Here is a 22380-nt window from a genome sequence, read left to right on the forward strand (position 1 = left end):
CAATTATCAATATTTATGCACCAAATAATGGTGCTGCGACGTTCATAAAACAAATTCTCCTCAAATTCAAGAATCAAATAGACCACAACACAATAATTATGGGTGACTTCAACACACCTCTCTCACCATTTGACAGATCCTCCAAACAAAAGTTGAATAAAGAAACTATAGAACTCAATATCACAATCAACAACCTAGACTTAACTGACATATATAGAATATATCAACCATCATCAAGTGGATACACTTTTTTCTCAGCAGCACATGGATCCTTTTCAAAAATAGACCATATATTATGCCATAGGGCAACCCTCAGTAAATATACAGGGGTAGAGATAATACCATGCATTTTATCTGATCATAATGGAATGAAACTGGAAATCAATGATAAAAGAAGGAAGGAAAAATCCTACATAACATGGAACATGAACAATATGTTACTGAATGATCAATGGGTTATAGAAGACATAAAGGGGGAAATCAAAAAATTCTTAGAGATAAATGAAAATACAGACACAACATATTGGAATCTATGGGACACAATGAAAGCAGTTTTACGAGGGAAATTCATTGCCTGGAGGTCATTTCTCAAAAAAAGGAAAAAACAACAAATAAATGAGCCCTAGAAAAGGAAGAGCAAAACAACAGCAAATGTAGCAGGAGGCAAGAAATAATTAAAATCAGAGCGGAAATCAACAAAATTGAAACAAAAGAAACTATTGAAAAAATTAACAAAACTAAGAGTTGGTTCTTTGAAAAAATAAATAAGATCTACAGACCCTTAGCCATGCTAACGAAGAGAAGAAGAGAGAGAACTCAAATTACTAACATACGGGATGAAAAAGGCAATATCACAACAGACGCTACAGAAATACAGAAGACAATTAGAAATTATTTTGAAAACCTATATTCCAATAAAATAGAAGATAGTGAAGACATCAATAAAGTCCTTAAGTCATATGATTTGCCCAGACTGAGTCAGGAGGATACTCACAACTTAAACAGACCAATATCAATAGATGAAATAGAAGAAGCAATCAAAAGACTTCCAACCAAGAAAAGCCCAGGACCGGATGGGTATACAGCAGAGTTTTACAAAACCTTTAAGGAAGAATTAATACCAATACTTTTCAAGCTATTTCAGGAAATAAAAAAAGAGGGAGCTCTGCAAATTCATTCTATGAGGCCAACATCACCCTGATTCCGAAACCAGACAACGACACCTCAAAGAAAGAAAACTACAGACCAATATCTCTAATGAACCTAGATGCAAAAATCCTCAATAAAATTCTGGCGAATCGGATACAAAGGCACATCAAAAAAATTGTGCACCATGATCAAGTAGGATTCATCCCTGGGATGCAAGGATGGTTCAGTATACGGAAATCAATAAATGTTATTCACCACATCAATAGACTTAAAGATAAGAACCATAAGATCATCTCAATAGACGCAGAAAAAGCATTCGACAAAGTACAGCATCCCTTTATGTTCAAAACATTAGAAAAACTAGGAATAACAGGAACTTACCTCGACATAGTAAAAGCTATCTATGCTAAGCCTCAGGCTAGCATCATTCTCAATAGAGAAAAATTGAAGGCATTCCCCCTAAAATCTGGAACAAGACAGGGATGCCCTCTATCACCACTTCTATTCAATATAGTTCTCGAAACACTGGCCAGAGCAATTAGACAGACGAAAGAAATTAAAGGCATAAAAATAGGAAAGGAAGAACTTAAATTATCACTATTTGCGGGTGACATGATTCTACACCTAGAAGACCCAAAAGGTCTACAAAAAACTACTAGAACTAATAAATGAATTCAGCAAAGTGGCAGGATATAAAATCAACACGCATAAATCAAAGGCATTTCTGTATATCAGCGACAAAACTTCTGAAACGGAAATGAGGAAAAACACTCCATTCACAATATCCTCAAAAAAAATAAAATACTTGGGAATCAACCTAACAAAAGAGGTGAAGGATTTATACAATAAAAACTACAAAACCCTAAAAAGAGAAGTAGAAGAAGATCTTAGAAGATGGAAAAATATACCCTGTTCATGGATAGGCAGAACTAACATCATCAAAATGGCGATATTACCAAAAGTTCTCTATAGGTTTAATGCAATGCCAATCAAAATCCCAATGGCATTTCTTGTAGAAATAGATAAAGCAATCATGAAATTCATATGGAAAAATAAAAGACCCAGAATAGCAAAAGCAATTCTAAGCAGGAAGTTTGAATCAGGTGGTATAGCGATACCGGATTTAAAACTATATTACAGAGCAATAGTAACAAAAACAGCATGGTACTGGTACCAAAACAGGCGGGTGGACCAATGGTACAGAATAGAGGACACAGAGACCAATCCACAAAGCTACAACTATCTTATATTTGATAAAGGAGCTAAAAGCATGCAATGGAGGAAGGATAGCATCTTCAACAAATGGTGCTGGGAAAACTGGAAATCCATATGCAACAAAATGAAACTGAATCCCCGCCTCTCGCCATGCACAAAAGTTAACTCAAAGTGGATCAAGGAGCTAGATATCAAATCAGAGACTCTGCGTCTGATAGAAGAAAAAGTTGGCTCCGATCTACATATTGTGGGGTCGGGCTCCAAATTCCTTAATAGGACACCAATAGCACAAAAGTTAATAACAAGAATCAACAAATGTACTTACTTAAACTGAAAAGTTTTTTCTCAGCAAGAGAACAATAAGAGAGGTACATAGGGAGCCTACATCATGGGAACAAATTTTTACTCCTCACACTTCAGATAGAGCCCTAATATCCAGAGTATACAAAGAACTCAAAAAATTAAACAATAAGAAAACAAATAACCCAATCAACAAATGGGCCAAAGAACTGAACAGACACTTCTCAGAGGAGGACATACAATCAATCAACAAGTACATGAAAAAATGCTCACCATCACAGCAGTCAGAGAAATGCAAATCAAAACCACCCTAAGATACCATCTCACTCCAGTAAGATTGGCAGCCATTATGAAGTCAAACAACAACAAGTGCTGGCGAGGATGTGGGGAAAAGGGTACTCTTGTACATTGCTGGTGGGACTGCAAACTGGTGCGGCCAATTTGGAAAGCAGTATGGAGATTCCTGGGAAAGCTGGGAATGGAACCACCATTTGACCCAGCTATTGCCCTTCTCGGACTATTCCCTGAAGACCTTAAAAGAGCGTACTACAGGGATACTGCTACATCAATGTTCATAGCAGCACAATTCACAATTGCTAGACTGTGGAACCAACCCAGATGCCCTTCAATAGATGAATGGATAAAAAAAAATGTGGCATTTATACACAATGGAGTATTATACAGCACTAAAAATGACAAAATCATGGAATTTGCAGGGAAATGGATGGCACTAGAGCAGATTATGCTTAGTGAAGCTAGCCAATCCCTAAAAAACAAATACCAAATGTCTTCTTTGATATAAAGAGAGCAACTAAGAACAAAGCAGGGAGGAAGAGCAGGAAGAAAAGATTAACATTAAACAGATACATGAGGTGGGAGGGAAAGGGAGAGAAAAGGGAAATTGCATGGTAATGGAGGGAGACCCGCATGGTTATACAAAATTTCATATAAGAGGTTGTGAGGGGAATGGGAAAATAAACAAGGAGAGAAATGAATTACAGTAGATGGGGTAGAGAGAGAAGATGGGAGGGAAGGGGAGGGGGGCTAGTAGAGGATAGGAAAGGTAGCAGAATACAACAGTTACTAATAGGGCATTATGTAAAAATGTGGATGTGTAACTGATGTGATTCTGCAATCTGTATTTGGGGTAAAATTGGAAGTTCAAAACCCACTTGAATCAAATGTATGAAATATGACATGTCAAGAGCTTTGTAATGTTTTGAACAACCAATAAAAAAAACTTGCATTAAATCAATGAAAAATTAAATATACACATTGAAGTCCAAATTTAGGAAAAAATGATGGAGGTCAACTAGCATCAGTGGACTTCAAAAAAATAAAATAATCCTATGGCATATAGAAGAATGAATTCGATTTGTAGATTGTAATAAATAAGACGGGCTTCAGAATCAGGGTCTAATAACATGGAAATCAGAAGATGTATAAGAATTGCTTCAAAATCATGTGAAAGTAAAGTGTAATTCAAGAATTTTAAATTAACCTAAAGCTGTATTCATTCAACAATGAAGGCAACAGGGAATTTTGTAAACTCAGAAAACATGATCCTAATGTCAATTTGAAGGACAAACTTTAGCAAAATGATGAATGGTACAACTTCTTAGATCCATTCAGTTTAAAAATCTTTGTAAAGACCAATTAAGCTACACAAAATTTTCAATAAAGATTAGAGTATGAAATGAAAAAATGTTATACATCATAATGATAAATTATAAAAATGCAACAAAATTCAGAAATTTCATGATGTAAAGAAAGGAGATTGGTGGAATGAGAGTGTGAACATCATCGATCATATGAAGGGGAAAAAAAATACATACACCCACTCACACACCCATATTTAGAGGCCTCTTAATAGATGTGTTCAATTTATTTTGTTTAAAATTCTGTCTCTGATGTTTCTTTTTAATTCTGTATCCTTAACCTCCCTGTGCCTGCTACTTTACAATTGCATAAAAATGTATCATAGTTTTCCTAGCTCATCTATTCTTAAGAATATTAGACTGAATGAGCTAGTATTGGTAGAACATTTAAAACAGTGCTTCATACATGTTAACCACTGCAAAGGCATTTTTTAGCTAAAAATATGTAACAATGTTCTAAAGCTTAGTCTTTAAATTACCTGAATTAAATCTCATACCAGTGCTTCCAAAAGAATACTCTAAAATTCTAGTTTTATGTTTTTTTACCTGCTTGGTCTCTCTGAAAGAGAAATGAACTACCAATAAGAATGCTTCTTCACCACTATTTAAAATAAAGAAGTAGCTAAAATATCCTTTTTTAAATATGGATGTGTAAGTACTTTGTGGTTTTGTTTCCTCAGATATTTCTGATGTAAAGATCTTCCCCATGCTCTTCTCTCTTCCCCATTTATAATGAACCATGTATCTTTCAATGACATGTAATGTTCTTCTGGTTCCACTATAATTTATTTTACCAATATCTTGTTTTGAGGCTTTCATTGAGTGTTTATTGGCTACTGTAAAGAATATTGCTACAAATCATCTTCTAGTAGTATCTTCCAGTTCATCCATTTTTATTCTTTTGAATAAACTCTTAGAAGTAGGATTATCAATTCAAAAGAATTGGTTGTTGATAATTATTTTTAAACATATTATTCATACAAGCTATATATTTTATACTTCCATTAGTACTGAAAGCTACTTTTATACCTACACTAACAACCAATATCAGCATCCATTTAATCACTACCAGTATTTAAGGCGATTGTTTTCCTGCTTGATTTTGCACGTATTTGTTACTAGTGATAAGTAAATGTCAAAAATAGGATCTAAGAGTCAGATTTTCTACATTTAAACCAGAGTTGCTGACTTCTAGAAATTGGTACTTATGCAAGTTAATCTCAAGTAGACTAAATTTCTTCCTGTAAAATAGAAAATATTATAGGGTATTTCTTGATTTTTTTAGAGGGTTTAATTACTATATTGCATGTAAAGTTGCTTTCGTCTGGTATACAATTAATAACTGATATCTGATATAAATACATCCTTTACACATTTGTTAGTGATTTATATATTTTTAGCTGATGAGCATCTTCATGTTCTTTGCACTTTTCACTTAAAGTGTTTGTCAAAAGCCTCTTTTCTGTTTTTAATTGGTGGGAGGACTGTTACTTGCAAATTGACCTACAGGAGATTAGTGTGCCATCTGTCGTCTTTCAGAGCTTTATGTTTGTTCTTGTCCTGAACCTCCTAGAAATGTTGCTTTGAAAAACAAATAATTTTCACTGCCAAATAGTGATTGTCATTTCTAACATAGGCACCTAGTTTACCTCTTGTTTCTCTTTAACAAGGTCACAATTTATTTTGCTTCCCAATAATTCTTCTATCTGCTGAAAGATACCCCATGTGTCTAGTTTTGCTGTCTTCCATCTATCTGGTTCCATTTTTACTGTACCTAAAATAAGTTAATCAACATCCCTTTCAAGAATATTTTATTTTTTTGTAGCTTATATGGTTTTAATGCATATCTGTCTTCCAAGATGGGTTCATGAACAACTTATAACATATTCAGACAATCAATGTTTATAAATATTCATCTTGTCAACTTATCTATGTGGATTTTTCCTCATCAGAGAGACAATTAATTTGACATTAATTCTTCAAATGTTTCTTTGCTAGCTTCCAGGTGTTTAAAAATAAATAAAAACTATGCAAGGGCATATTAAATTTTAGGTTATCATAGAACCCACTTATATGTTCTATTTAACTGAGCATTGCACTGAGTGTAGATATTTTATTTCTTTTGTTTTTTTGTATCAGAAATAGAAAAGAATGTACTTTTTCCTGTTAGAAACATAATTTTCCACCCAAGAGGATCTCCAACTGTGGGAACAGTACACTATGAAGCACAGCATGGCTTCTAACAAATTACTAATTAGTATCTGCTGCTGTATATTTGTGTGATTGGTACTGAAACTTTATTCAACTATCACAATTATTATACAGGTAATATAAATCACTTTAAATGCGCTCTGTTTACATAATTTTGTTTTCTTATTGTTTTAGAGACCAAACATGCTTTAAGATTAAAAAAAAGAAGAAGAACCACCTCATCAAATGTAGGAAATAATAAAATTTGAGCTTTAGGAAAAATACATATATATAAACAAAGTGCTTTTATGTGTCCAAAAGCCTAAATTTATTGCCTACTAATTCAAAATGCTTGTAGAAGCTAATCCTTTACCATGATCAATCTATATCAAGATAGAACAAGCAAAATTTATTCTCAAAGAGTACAATATTCTTTCCCATATTTTTGGTTAATTTTTAAAACTTGGGTTTATAAAAATATGTAATAATTGAATATATTTTCTCTATGAAAGAGGAATTTGTGCTACAAATGCATTTTTAGAAAGTTTAGTTCTTACTACTATGTCCTTCTTCATATTCATCTTATCTTCCCTTCATTTCTCCAAATCTCTTGAATCATAAATAAAATATCCTCTTTTATTTTACTTTTTATTAATTAATTTAAGCATTTCACAATATTGCTACATTAATGCAGTTCATGGACTACTTGCGATAGTATACAGAGAAGGTGTTTAAAATGCAGAACTTAAGTCTACCTTTTATACTTCCTGAGTAAAAATCTGCATTTTATAGTGATGATCATGTACACATTAAAATTCAAAATGCATCACCAATGTTTAATCCTCATAAGCTATTTTCTCTATAATGTTTTACTTGATATATCTCCAATCCAACACGGAGGTTTCTTCAGGGAAGGCTATCACTAATTTCTTAAGACTCAAACTCAGTTTTTTATAGATTCCCTTTCAGACCTTTCTTCAATGTATTTCAGTGTTGGCCAATGTTTTCTCCCTTCTGTGGCAGTAGCAGAAGTTCTCTTTCTTCTCTTGAAATTATGGCATTTTTCCTGCTATCTTCCTTCCAATGCTAATAAAAAAAACACTTCAATATTCTGAATTTTGCCACCATTTTTCTCTTCCTTGATAAAATTGCACTCATTCTTAACACTTGAATGATTACTTTGAAGTACCTATCTCCCAAATAGCTTTCTCTGGTTTACACTGCACTCATCTCCTTAGGTGTTTTTTGTCTTGATCTACTTAAGGCATCTTGGTCTGGACATTGTGAAGATCAATGGGCTAAAACAGAATTTAAATTTTTCCTTTCCAAACTAGATTTTTTTATTCTACTTTACCTGTTATGTAGAATGCCATGTTTTCCTTTCTCAGAACATTGAAAATTCCTTAGAACTGTGAATCAATTGAATCTGTTTAGTGTCTTGCAATCTAAAGGCATAAAATAAAACCATTACTCTATAGGCTGGCTTAAATAATCAAATTTGCATGTTCAAAATGTCAACTTAATTCCATTCAACCAAAGTCATTCTTTGGGATATCTGGTGAGGTTCTCTAAATCAGTGTTATTGTACTAGCTTAGAAAAGGGTTAGTTGAAGAAATAAAACAATCCTACAGAATGAAACCTATAAGGAATGCCAAATACTGCCTCGATTGCATGTCAACCTCATATACAGCATTTCTATGTTTATGTATCTGAAACTCTTAATCTGCCTGTCTTTACCTATTAAAGACTATCAGCAACATGCCAATATGATCATTAACAATATCTTCTTTAAGAAATTAGAGGAACTATTTGAAAACAGTGGTAGAAATCTCCATCCTTTGTGGTACAGACCTTGTCATTTACTATATTGGCGCATCCTTGGCACTCATCTTGCTACATGTTGCCTTTTTATTACCTATGTCAATACAAGTTGAATCTTATCAGATATTTTTCAAAGATATTTTTCTTTAGTTGTAGATGGACACATGACTTTATTTTATTTAATTTTTTTAGGTGGCACTGAGAATCAAACCCAGTGCCTCATATGAATTAGGCAAGCAAGCACTCTACCACTGAGCCCCAACCCAGCCCAGGATTTTATTATATTTTTATCAGGGTTTAATGTGTAAAGTGCAGATAATTTTATATTTCTATAAATTAGACATTCAAAGGGTCCAATGACTGTATCTGTACCTTTTTCTGTTTGTTGAAGTCCATACTTTGAGCATAGGTACCCTTCTTGTTTTATACAATGAAAGGCCTAAACAGCAATGTAAGTCATCTTCACTGGTGACAGAAGAAAACAGAACACATTCTGGTTTTGATTTAAATTTCCTGCTCTGTTAGTTGTATGACTTGGACAAGTCATTGAAACTTTCTGAAATCCCTTTTTTTAGTAATAAAATGTTCTAATTATGCATACTTTAGAGGCATGTTTCAAAGAGTTAATAATGTTATTTTATAGTGGTCAGTAGCATAGGTTTTAGAGATGACTTAGAGTTTGGTAGAAGTCCTGGCTCTAAAGGTCACTTAATATAAAAAAATTGTGCAGGTGAAAGAAATTCTGAATGCTTCAGTTTCCTCATTAGTACCATGATAATAATTTTTATTTCACAGGGTTTTTGAAAAATGAAGCAAGTGTATGTTGAACACAAGGAAAGTTTTTCTTACAATCTTTAAGGGCATCTATAATTATATTAACCCTTAAAGGATATAAGTTTATATTGATTTTTCCACCCATCATTTCCTAATCATCTCCTTATACTTTACTAGACAGGTTTGTGTTCATCACCTCTTTTTTCTCGTGCTTGTTCTGCTAACCATTGCCTACACTTTGGTACTGTCTCTGAGCTTTAGTTTTTCATTTATAGAATTAGCATCATAATTCTCAGATCAGATAAAGTATGTACAGAACTTGGAAATTTTAAAATGACATATAATGTGAGGTATTATTCTATCAAATTGCAGTTGACATTGGTCATTCACTAATCTATGAAAAAATGTTCACCGAACTCATGAGAAGGTCAAGGTTCTATGCTGAATACTCAAGACTCACTTAGGCTCTTCTTTGAAGATGTTCACAAATGAGTAGACAATAAAATCATAGGTACAGCAGCTATAATAGTATATGGTATTCACTATAAAAATGAACATAGAATTACTGAAGTTGAACCAGACAGAATTCATTTTCCTGTTTATCCATTAAAAAATACATGCCCAGCTTGTCAACTGCAGATTTGAGGGCTTCTCAACCTTCATGATAGTGTGAGCCAATTTCTTACAACAAATCTCTCTATAGATAGATGCCTGATTTTTAACCCTTATCTTTTATTAAGTCTCCAAACTCCTCTACTCTTCCCCCTTAAGGTCACATTCCATTAAATGACTGAATAAGAATAAAATTGTTTCACAGCCAATTCAGATAAAACTAAAGTACTTTCTTTAGCAGGTGTAAAGTTTTAGAAGAATGTAAGAAAAATGATGTGTGTACTAGTTATCGAACCTGTTTGTGAATTTTTTTTTCAACAAAATGCCTTGAGGCTCAATGCCATTCTGAACTCTATTGGTATCTTGTAATCTGTCCTTTCATCTATCCCTGTAGTGAAAATGATGACCTTTTATTTTTAACTTCAAAAGACATATTCCCAATTTAGCTACCCCCAGGTAAAAATGACACAGAATCTGCTAAACTATTACTGATGTGAGAAACACTGATGAAAAAGCCATTAGCTTCTTAGTCATATCCTTTTATTATTATGTTTGTATTCCTAGTTCAAAAGATGCCAAATGCAAAGTTTACAGCAGTGGCTGACAGAGAGATTCTCTGCCAGTAGCAAAATAGTTCAAGTGAGTTGTAAAATCTGCATGGTCAAATTGAATTCAGAGAAAGTTTGACTTACTCCTAGAGGCAATGATTAATTTTATTAGGGAGAAAAACATGACTAAGTTAGTCTATCAGACACAAAGTCTAATTTCATTGAAATGCTGAAAACATTATAGGATGTAAAGATCAGTTCAGTGTGAATTCTCAAATAATAGCTAATGGTAGTAGAGCACAAACCATGTACTTGCAGTTAATGGCATCTGTGGGATACATTAGAAAATATAGTTGTATCTAAGAAAATATTGTCTAGACTTAACCACTAAGCAAAATTTTCAAAAGGGTCTCCCTGGGGGCTAATGTCTATAGAAATGCATTCAACACACATCTTTTCTTAAATAATATATGATGTTTTTGAGCATTAGCTGAGCTTAGAATTTTGAATTGCTGTCAAAAAAATATGAGAAGAGTAAATAATACAAAGCTGAAGTTGAGGAAAATGGAGAAAAGGAGAAAGGAGAAACTTTTTGAAAATGTTCACCTTATTTATACTCTGTACGTACAGTATGACTCATTATTTATATGGATGTGCTTTTCATTACACACACAAAGCAAAATAATTGACTTGAAAATGGGAAACTTAGTCACTGGAAACCGGAGTTTGGGTAGACTTTGTCAATATTTCTGGAAGTTCTAGAATTCTATTTGTCTTTCAGTATATAAGATTTTATTAATACAAAATGTCAGCCTGTATTTGTTTGTTCAGAGTGATGACAACCAAATAATTATATGGACAACAAAACCTATTCTTGATAGAAAACAAAGAAAATACTGTCTATAAAATATATAATTATTAGGTATGGGTTTCATGTATGATAATATGCCATCATTTCATTAAGAAACAAACTTTCTCTCAACTGACATAATCTTATTTGGAAATGTTAGTACACTAAAATTTAACACAATTATTACCTTTAAATATCCAGAGAGTTATCTTAGAGAGATATATTGCATTGAGTCACATTTATCTATCCTATAGGATCTCATATTAATGGATGGTTAGTGATTGTTGTTAGGGATATGAGGAGTGAGAAGTAATGGACAGATCCTTCTCTAATCTCAAATTTTAATGTGAAGTAAGTATTTTATATAAGAACTTACATGCAATTCTAAAAATTATGTTAATGTAGATGTAGAAAAACTTGCAATCATATACATTTACATTAGTGTAGGAAAGGTGATGGAATAGGGATGACAAAGAAGATAATTTTTTAAATCCAAAAATATATATCTGTGTTGTTTTTGATTGATTACAAAGTCATGATGACATGGTTGCTAAAAAACAGAAGTGTGAGTACTCTGAATTTTTTCACTATTGTTTTTATTATTCAGGTTCTTTTGAAATTCACATGACTTTTAACATCAGTTCATTCATTTATGCAAAAATGGTAGCAGAATTTTGAAAGGGAATGTGTTGAATCTGTATATTAATTTGTGGAACAATGCTCTCTTAGTGATATTTAGTTTTTAATCCACAAGAAGTTTCCATTTTGTTTTTGTTTAGGTCTTTTTTATTTTATTAAAGTATATTTTGTGATTTCTCAGAGCTTATGTCTTACATTATTTTTGTTAAATTCTTTCTAAATATTTTAATATTTTTGATGATGTTACTTGATCACACTTTTGAATGTTCATTGATAGTTTAATAAAAATACAAAAAAAGCCAAGTGAAGTAGAGCAGGCTTTAATCCCAGCAATTTAGGAGTCCAAGGCAGGAGGATCTCAAATTTGAGGGCAGCCTCAGCCATTTAATGAAGTCCTAAGGAACTTAGCAAGACCCTGTCTCAAAATTTTAAAAATGCAAATATAATAGAAAAGTTATGGTAATGTAATTCACTGGTAAAATGCCCCTGGTTTAAATTCCCAGTACCAAAGAAAAAGAAAAAAAAAATACAAATAAGTTTGACATATTAATCTTAAATAATAACACCATATTTAATTTCTTTGTTCTAGTGTTATTCTTCCCCAAGCCCCCCAATCCTCAAAGATTTTCTTTATATTAGAGATGCCATATGTAAGTAGAGGGAGTCCTGTCTTTTTATTTTTTCTAATCTTTTCCTTTTATTTCTTTACCTTGCTTTATATCTCTTGCTAAAATTTCTTGAACTTTATTATATACAATGATTTATCCTTCTTGTTCCTGATCTTAGAGATAAAGCATCCAATTTTGATTTTTCAATACTATTATACTTGCTGGTTTTCACTGATACCTTTTATGAGATGGTCATAATATTTTTTTCTTAATAAGTATAGTTAAATATATGCTAATTTTAATGTTTTTTTTTTCAAAAACTCCCCTTTGAGTTTGGTTTAGTCTTATTTCACATACTCCTTTCTAATCTTTATAATTACCTTATTTCTGTTTAATTTGCATTTACTTTACTCTTGTTTTTCTAGATTCTTAAGGTAGAAGTTTACTTTATTGATTTGGAATAATTTTGTTTTTTATTATACATGTTTCATAATTACACTTCCCCTTTAGGACTGCTTTGGCTGCCCATCTATATGCTTTGTTTATACTTCATTCATCTCAATTTTTTTTCTTTCTTTTTTTATTTACTCTTGGAACCATTTTTTTAAAATTTAACATTAGTTTGATTTCTAGACATTTATATATTCCTCAAATTTCTTCTGTTCTTAATTCCAAGTTTATTGCACATGGATACACATTTTAAGTCAATTTTAGTATTTTAAGCTTGTTCATGACATAACAAGTGATCTTAATTTAAGAATACTCCACATACATCTGAGAGGAATGAATTCTTTCCTCTCATTGGGTAGTGTGAGCCAAAGGTCTCTGGCAGGTCTAATTGGTTAAAGGGTTATAGTCATGTCTTCTCTTTCTTTATTAATCTTCTGTTTTATATATTACTGAGAGATGAGTATTATAGTCTCTAAATGTTATCATGGAATTGATTATTTCTATCTTCAGTTCTATCATTTTTGTTTTATGTATTAGAGGGTTCTGTTTTTATGTGCATATATATTTAACTTTTTGTGAATTTATGTGGGATTGACATTTTTGCTTTAAAATATCCTTATTTGCTTAGTAAAAAATTGTGTCTAAGTTTGTTTTCTGTGAGATATATACCAAGAATCATTCCAGTCCTGCTTTGAGTATTATTTAAATTGTGTGTCTCTTTATATCTTTTTATTTTTAAATTACTTGTTCCTTTGAATTTCAAGGATCTTTCGTAGGATAGTGTAATGTCAGATCACTTTTAAATCCACTCTATTATTTTAGTCTTTGAATTGGAATGTTTAGTACACTTATATCTAACATAATTACTCTTATGGTTGAGATATGCATTTTCACCTAAAAGTTCGTGTGTGAGACAAGGCAAGAAATTTTAGAGGTGAACTGATTGAATTATGTGAACCTTAACCCAATCAAGACACTAATCCACTTGGATGGATTAACTGAGTGGTTAACTATAGGCAGGTAGGGCGTAGTTGGAGGAGATGAATCACTGGGAGGTGTCTTTGAGGCATAAATTCTGTCCCTACAAAGCTGAGGAGTCATTCTCTGCTTCCTGGTTCCATGTCTTGAGCTGTTTTCTTCCTAAACACTCTTCCTTCATGGTGTTCTGCCTCAACTTGAGCCCAAAGAAATAAAGTCAGCCATCTATGGACTGAGACCTCTAAAACTGTGAGCCTCCCCAATAGACTTCCTCCTCTGAAATTGTTCTTGTCAGGTCTTTTGGTCACAGTGACAAAAAAAAAAGCTAAAATAATTACTAATAAAGATTGATGGGCGGGGAAAGATGGCGGCGAGGGGAGTGCATTGCCCCCGTGTGCTGCTTCACTGTGTGGGAGTATGACAAGTCAGGACGGCTAAAGGATATCTTGTTAGGAATTTCCAGCAATAGTGGGGTGCTCCGGAACCTGGAGGAAGGATTTCCATCGCACGAGGATCAGCTACGGGGACTCAAACGCGAGAGGTTTGTCGCACTGCTTATTCAGCAAATCGGCCCGAGGCTAGAATCTGCAGCGTGCGCTGGGATAGAGACGCAGGGTTACAGCGCTGCAGTTTCTGCCAGCCGCGCAAGCACCGTACTCAGGGCTGAATTCTGGGTTCGAGACGGGGGAAGGAAGCGGTCCATCTCGGTTCTCCACACCGGTCAGACCACAGAGGAGGCCAGCAGCCACCATGTTGGTAAACTGACGTCACCACCGCTGTTTTCGACTGACCGCAGCTCATTCAGCCATAGAACAGGTAATTTCAGGCTGCAATTCGCCTGCGGCTTGCAGACAGATTGCTAGGGCTCAGCGCCTGGGTGCTTCTTAGAACCTGATCTTATCGGAGTGAATACCCAGCGCGGGACGGCCGAGTTCCGGCTCCCGGAACCGCCCTGGCCCAGGGCTGCTGAGCCTGCGGAGGCTGCTTCTTGGACCCTGCGCCTACCAGAGCATACAACAAGCACTAAGCAGCCGAATTACGGCTCCCGGAACTGAGCCCGCGGGGACTGCTTCTTGGAGCTTACATTTATAGGAGCTTACACCGAGCACGGAATGGCCGAGTTCCGGCTCCCGGAACTTCCCTGGCCCGGGGCTAGGAGCCCGCGGAAACTGCTTCTCGGTCCGGGTCCTGCTGAGGGCCGGTCAGGACTCACCCGGTGCTTTGGTTGCCCGGCAAGGGGAACGAAATGCTGCCATTCGCATAGGATACCAACATGGCAGAGATCTGATGTCTGCAGAAAGCGGCGGAGGAGGGAACTTCATCAATACCAGTGGTGACATAAGCAGTTGGTCTCCTGGTAGGGGGGGTGAGGCACAGTCACCCGAGTCTCCTCAATTTGTCGTCGAGCCAGAGGGAAGGAGCCGGGCCACCGCCAGCGCCCGGAGCAGGCCCAGTGGCTCGCCAGCGTGGTGACGGCGTGACCCCAATTGGAGAGGGGGCGGAGCGGAGCCGCCACCCGCAACCGCAAGGTGGGCAGACCCGCGACCCAGTGGTACATGGGCGTGGTAGGAGGGGCAGGGCAGAGCCGCGGTTCGCGCTTGCAAGGTAAACAGACCTGTGACAGCCTGGTGGGTCAGGCCCAGTGGCCTGCCAGTGTGGTACACACGTCACCCCAACTGGAGTAGGGGCAGAGCAGATCCTTCTCCCACGCCCGGACCAGGCCCTGCCGGTGTGGTGGTCACGTGACCCCAATTGGAGTGGGGGCGGAGCGGAACCGCCACCCGTGCCCGCAGGGTGAGCAGACCAGTGATCAACCTGCAGATCAGGCCCAGGGGTCCGCAGGTGTGGTAGGAGGGGCAGGGCAGATCCGCCGCCCGCGCCTCCAAGGTAGGCAGACCTACAACAGACCGGCGGATCAGGCCCAGGAGCCTGCCGGCGTGGTACAAACACCACCCTAATTGGAGTAGTGGCAGAGCAGAGTCGCCGCCCGTGCCAGGAACAGGCCCAGCGTCCTGCAGGAGGGGTAGTCACGACACCCCAATTGGAGTAGGGGCAGAGCAGAGCCTCCACCCGTGCCCGAAAGGTGGGCAGATCTGCGACCGACCAGCGGGACAGGCCCAGTGGCCTGCCGGTACGACAGACACGTCACCCCATTTGCAGTAGGGGCAGGGTAGAGCCGCTGCCCGCGCCTGCAGGGTAGGCAAACCTGCAACCGACCGGCGGATCAGGCCCGGTGGCCTGCCGGCGTGGTACACTCGTCACCCCAATTGGAGTAGGGGCAGAACAGAGCCGCCGCCAGCTCCCAGAACAGGCCCAGTGACCTGCCGGCGTGGTAGCCACGACACCCCAATTGGAATAAGGAGAGAGCAGAGCCGCCGCCCGCACCTGCAGGAAAGATACGCAAGCAGTATGAAAAGACAAGGAAAGAAAGGACCACAAGCAATGCAGGTCAACGCAACTTTAGAAGAGGTAACAGCTGCAGCAGATGGAATGTCAGATAAAGAATTCAGGATATACATGCTTCAGATGATCTGGAGTATCAAGGAAGACATTAAACAGCAAAATCAGACAATGAAAGATCACTTCGACAACGAATTACGCAAACAAATCCAGGAAGCAAAGGATCAACTATACAGGGAGATAGAGCTTATAAAAAACAAACAAACAGAAATCCTAGAAATGCAGGAAGCAATAAACCAACTTAAAAACTCAATGGAGAATACTACCAGCAGAGTAGAACACTTAGAAGATAGAACATCAGACAATGAAGACAAAGTATTTCAACTGGAAAAGAACATAGACAGCTCAGCAAGACTGTTAAGAAACCATGAGCAGAACATCCAAGAAATATGGGATAACATTAAGAGACCAAACTTAAGAGTCATTGGGATACAGGAAGGTACAGAGCTCCAAACCAAAGGAATGAGAAGTCTATTCAATGAAATAATACAAGAAAACTTCCCAGACTTGAAGAATGAGACAGAATCCCAAATCCTAGAAGCCTACAGGACGCCGAATGTGCAAAATCATAAGAGATCCACACCTAGACACATTATAATGAAGATGCCCAACATACAGAATAAGGAGAGAATTTTAAAAGCTAAAAGAGAAAGGAAGCAGATTACATTTAGGGGTAAGCCAATCAGGATAACAGCTGATCTTTCAACACAGACTCTGAAAGCTAGAAGATCCTGGAATAACATATTTCAAACACTGAAAGAAAATGGGTTCCAACCAAGAATTGTGTATCCAGCAAATTAAGCTTCAGGATGGAGGATGAAATTAAAACCTTCCACGATAAACAAAAGTTTAAAGAATTCGCAGCTAGAAAACCATCTCTTCAAAACATCCTCGCCAAAGCATTACAGGAAGAGGAAATGGAAAATAACAATGAAAACCAACAGTGGGAGGTAGGACAGTAAAGGGGGGGGGGGAATAATCAAAGAGGAAAACAAACCATGTTTAGTAACAGAAATAAACAAATATGGCTGGAAGAACAACCCATATCTCAATAATAACCCTAAATGTTAATGGCTTAAACTCACCAATTAAGAGACACAGGCTAGTAGAATGGATCACAAAACAAGACCCAACAATATGCTGCCTACAGGAGACGCATTTGATAGGAAAAGACTTACATAGGCTGAAGGTGAAAGGTTGGGAAAAATCATATCACTCATATGGACTTCGGAAACAAGCAGGAGTGTCCATACTCATATCAAATAAAGTAGATTTCAAGCCAAAGTTAATCAAAAGAGATAAAGAGGGACACTACATACTGCTTAAGGGAACCATACACCAAAAAGACATAACAATCATAAATATTTATGCCCCAAACAATGGTGCAGCTATGTTCGTCAAACAAACTCTTCTCAAGTTCAAGAGTCTAATAGACCACCATACCATAATCATGGGAGACTTCAACACACCTCTCTCGCCACTGGACAGATCTTCCAAACAAAAGTTGAATAAGGAAACTATAGAACTCAATAACACTATTAATAACCTAGACCTAATGGACATATATAGAATATACCACCCAACATCAAGCAGTTACACTTTTTTCTCAGCAGCACATGGATCCTTCTCAAAAATAGATCATATATTATGTCACAGGGCAACTCTTAGACAATATAAAGGAGTAGAGATAATACCATGCATCTTATCTGATCATAATGGAATGAAACTGAAAATCAACGATAAAAGAAGGAAGGAAAAAGCATACATCACTTGGAGAATGAACAATAGGTTACTGAATGATCAATGGGTTATAGAAGACATCAAGAAGGAAATTAAAAAATTCTTAGAGATAAATGAAAACACAGACACAACATATCGGAATCTATGGGACACATTGAAAGCAGTTCTAAGAGGAAAATTCATAGCTTGGAGTTCATTCCTTAAAAAAAGAAAAAACCAACAAATAAATGATCTCATACTTCATCTCAAAATCCTTGAAAAAGAAGAGCAAAACAACAGCAAAAGAAGTAGAAGGCAAGAAATAATTAAAATTAGAGCTGAAATTAATGAAATCGAAACAAAAGAAACAATTGAAAAAATTGACAAAACTAAAAGTTGGTTCTTTGAAAAAATAAACAAAATCGACAGACCCTTAGTGATGCTAGCGAAGAGAAGAAGAGAGAGAACTCAAATTACTAGCATACGGGATGAAAAAGGCAATATCACAACAGACACTTCAGAAATACAGAAGATAATCAAAAACTATTTTGAATCCTTATACTCCAACAAATTAGAAGATAGTGAAGGCATAGATAAATTTCTTAAGTCATATGATCTGCCCAGATTGAGTCAGGAGGATATAGAAAACCTAAACAGACCAATATCAATTGAGGAAATAGAAGAAACCATAAAAAGACTACCAACTAAGAAAAGCCCAGTTCCAGATGGGTATACAGCAGAATTTTACAAAACCTTTAAAGAAGAACTAATACCAATACTTTTCAAGCTACTTCAGGAAATAGAAAAGGAGGGAGAACTTCCAAATTCATTCTATGAGGTCAACATCACCCTGATACCTAAACCAGACAAAGACACTTCAAAGAAAGAAAACTACAGACCAATATCTCTAATGAACCTAGATGCAAAAATCCTCAATAAAATTCTGGCGAATCGGATACAAAAACATATCAAAAAAATTGTACACCATGATCAAGTAGGATTCATCCCTGGGATGCAAGGCTGGTTCAATATACGGAAATCAATAAATGTTATTCACCACATCAATAGACTTAAAAATAAGAACCATATGATCATCTCGATAGATGCGGAAAAAGCATTTGACAAAGTACAGCATCCCTTCATGTTCAAAACTCTAGAAAAACTAGGGATAACAGGAACATACCTCAATATTGTAAAAGCAATCTATGCTAAGCCTCAGGCTAGCATCATTCTGAATGGAGAAAAACTGAAGGCATTCCCTCTAAAATCTGGAACTAGACAGGGATGCCCTCTCTCTCCACTTCTGTTCAACATAGTTCTCGAAACACTGGCCAGAGCAATTAGACAGACGAAAGAAATTAAAGGCATAAAAATAGGAAAAGAAGAACTTAAATTATCACTATTTGCAGATGATATGATTCTATACCTAGCAGACCCAAAAGGCTCTACAAAGAAACTATTAGAGCTAATAAATGAATTCAGCAAAGTGGCAGGATATAAAATCAACACGCATAAATCAAAGGCATTCCTGTATATCAGTGACAAATCCTCTGAATTGGAAATGAGGACAACCACTCCATTCAAAATATCTTCAAAAAAAATAAAATACTTGGGAATCAACCTAACAAAAGAGGTGAAAGACTTATACAATGAAAACTACAGAACCCTAAAGAGAGAAATAGAAGAAGATCTTAGAAGATGGAAAAATATACCCTGTTCATGGATAGGCAGAACTAACATCATCAAAATGGCGATATTACCAAAAGTTCTCTATAGGTTTAATGCAATGCCAATCAAAATCCCAACGGCATTTCTTGTAGAAATAGAGAAAGCAATCATGAAATTCATATGGAAAAATAAAAGACCCAGAATAGCAAAAACAATGCTAAGCAGGAAGTGTGAATCAGGCGGTATAGCGATACCAGACTTCAAACTATACTACAGAGCAATAGTAACAAAAACAGCATGGTACTGGTACCAAAACAGGCGGGTGGACCAATGGTACAGAATAGAGGACACAGAAACCAATCCACAAAACTACAACTATCTTATATTTGATAAAGGGGCTAAAAGCATGCAATGGAGGAAGGATAGCATCTTCAACAAATGGTGCTGGGAAAACTGGAAATCCATATGCAACAAAATGAAACTGAATCCCTTTCTCTCGCCATGCACAAAAGTGAATTCAAAATGGATCAAGGAGCTTGATATCAAATCAGAGACGCGCCGTCTGATAGAAGAAAAAGTTGGCTACGATCTACAGTCGGCGGGGTCGGGCTCCAAATTCCTCAATAGGACACCCATAGCACAAAAGTTAATAACTAGAATCAACAAATGGGACTTACTCAAACTAAAAAGTTTTTTCTCAGCAAAAGAAACAATAAGAGAGGTAAATAGGGAGCCTACACCCTGGGAACAAATCTTTACTCCTCACACTTCAGATAGAGCCCTAATATCCAGAGTATATAAAGAACTCAAAAAATTAGACAATAAGAAAACAAACAACCCAATCAACAAATGGGCCAAGGACCTGAACAGACACTTCTCAGAGGAGGACATACAGTCAATCAACAAGTACATGAAAAAATGCTCAACATCTCTAGCTGTCAGAGAAATGCAAATCAAAACCACCCTAAGATACCATCTCGCTCCAGTAAGATTGGCAGCCATTAGGAAGTCAAACAACAACAAGTGCTGGCGAGGATGTGGGGAAAAGGGTACACTTGTACATTGCTGGTGGGACTGCAGATTGGTGCAGCCAATTTGGAAAGCAGTATGGAGATTTCTTGGAAAGCTGGGAATGGAGCCACCATTTGACCCAGCTATTCCCCTTCTTGGTCTATTCCCTAAAGACCTAAAAAGAGCATGCTACAGGGACACTGCTACATCGATGTTCATAGCAGCACAGTTCACAATAGCAAGACTGTGGAACCAACCTAGATGCCCTTCAATAGACGAATGGATAAAAAAAATGTGGCATTTATACACAATGGAGTATTACTCTGCACTAAAAAATGACAAAATCATAGAATTTACAGGGAAATGGATGGCATTAGAGCAGATTATGCTAAGTGAAGCTAGCCAATCCCTAAAAAACAAATGCCAAATGTCTTCTTTGATATAAGGAGAGTAACTAAGAACAGTGTAGGGACGAAGAACAGGAGAAGAAGATTAACATTTAACAGGGATAAGAGGTGGGAGGGAAAGGGAGAGAGAAGGGAAATTGCATGGTAATGGAAGGAGACCCTCAGGGTTATACAGTGGAGGAGGTAGAGAGAGAGGAGGGGAGGGGAGGGGAGAGGTGGGGAGGGGGGAGGGTGGAGGATGGGAAAGGCAGTGGAGCACAACAGACACTAGTATGGCAATTTGTAAATCAATGGATGTGTAACTGATGTGATTCTGCAATCTGTGTATGGGGTGAAGGTGGGAGTTCATAACCCACTTGAATCAAAGTGTGGAATATGATATGTCAAGAAATTTGTAATGTTTTGAACAACCCACAATAAAAAATTAAAAAAAAAAAAAGATTGATGAATGACATTTTTTCCTCTGTCCTTTACTGCTGCTTCACTTGTGTAAGGCAGACATTTTCTAGTCTATTTAGTTCTCTTCTTTGCTTTCTATTTTTAAACTATTTTCTTAATATCTGCCATGAGGATGATCATTACTACCTTGATTTAAAATGAAAAAGAAAATGCAATACAAAAAAATCTTGATTCTTATTTTTTGAAATAATGTAATATGGCAACTCTGAAAATCAAATACTACCTCTCTCCAGGATATTCTGAGATTGCTGCTTTTTGTAGTTTCTGTCTAATTATTTTTTCTGTACTTCTGTGAATTCTGTATCCTATATCATATAAGTCCACTCAAGTTTCTGCATGGTTAGCTTATTTATCAGCTAATGATTGGACAGAGATTTTCTTGAATACCTTGAACTGCCAATTCTTTTAAGCTTGCTTGGGGGTTCCATGTGTGTGTTGGGGCATGTGTTCAGTAGTCCTATGGGTAGTATATGATTCTGCCTTAGCTAATACTTGCTATTTCAAAAAAACCTCCAATTACATAGAAAGTAATCTTTTAGTAATTTTCCTGGGCTTACATTCACACAACCCTTCTTATATGTGTAGCCTTTCACATGCCCCCAAAATACATCAGAGGATTATGACATCTTATTTCCCAGATTTTCTTTTTAAGATCTTACTCAGCCTCTATTTAGTCCAAACTACCAATGCTATTTCATGCAGTTTTGGCATTAAGTTATTGACCCTATTCTTTGCCACAGAAGCCTTGAGGGTAGGGGTGTTTCAATAGAATGAGCTCCTGCAATTCATTCAGAGAAAGATAAATCGTGGAGAGATTCTCACCAAGCTACCTGTCAGGTCCAACAGTGACATTTATGGATCTC

This window comes from Marmota flaviventris, chromosome 8 (assembly GCF_047511675.1).
Source record: "Marmota flaviventris isolate mMarFla1 chromosome 8, mMarFla1.hap1, whole genome shotgun sequence".
In the NCBI taxonomy this organism is placed as follows: domain Eukaryota; kingdom Metazoa; phylum Chordata; class Mammalia; order Rodentia; family Sciuridae; genus Marmota; species Marmota flaviventris.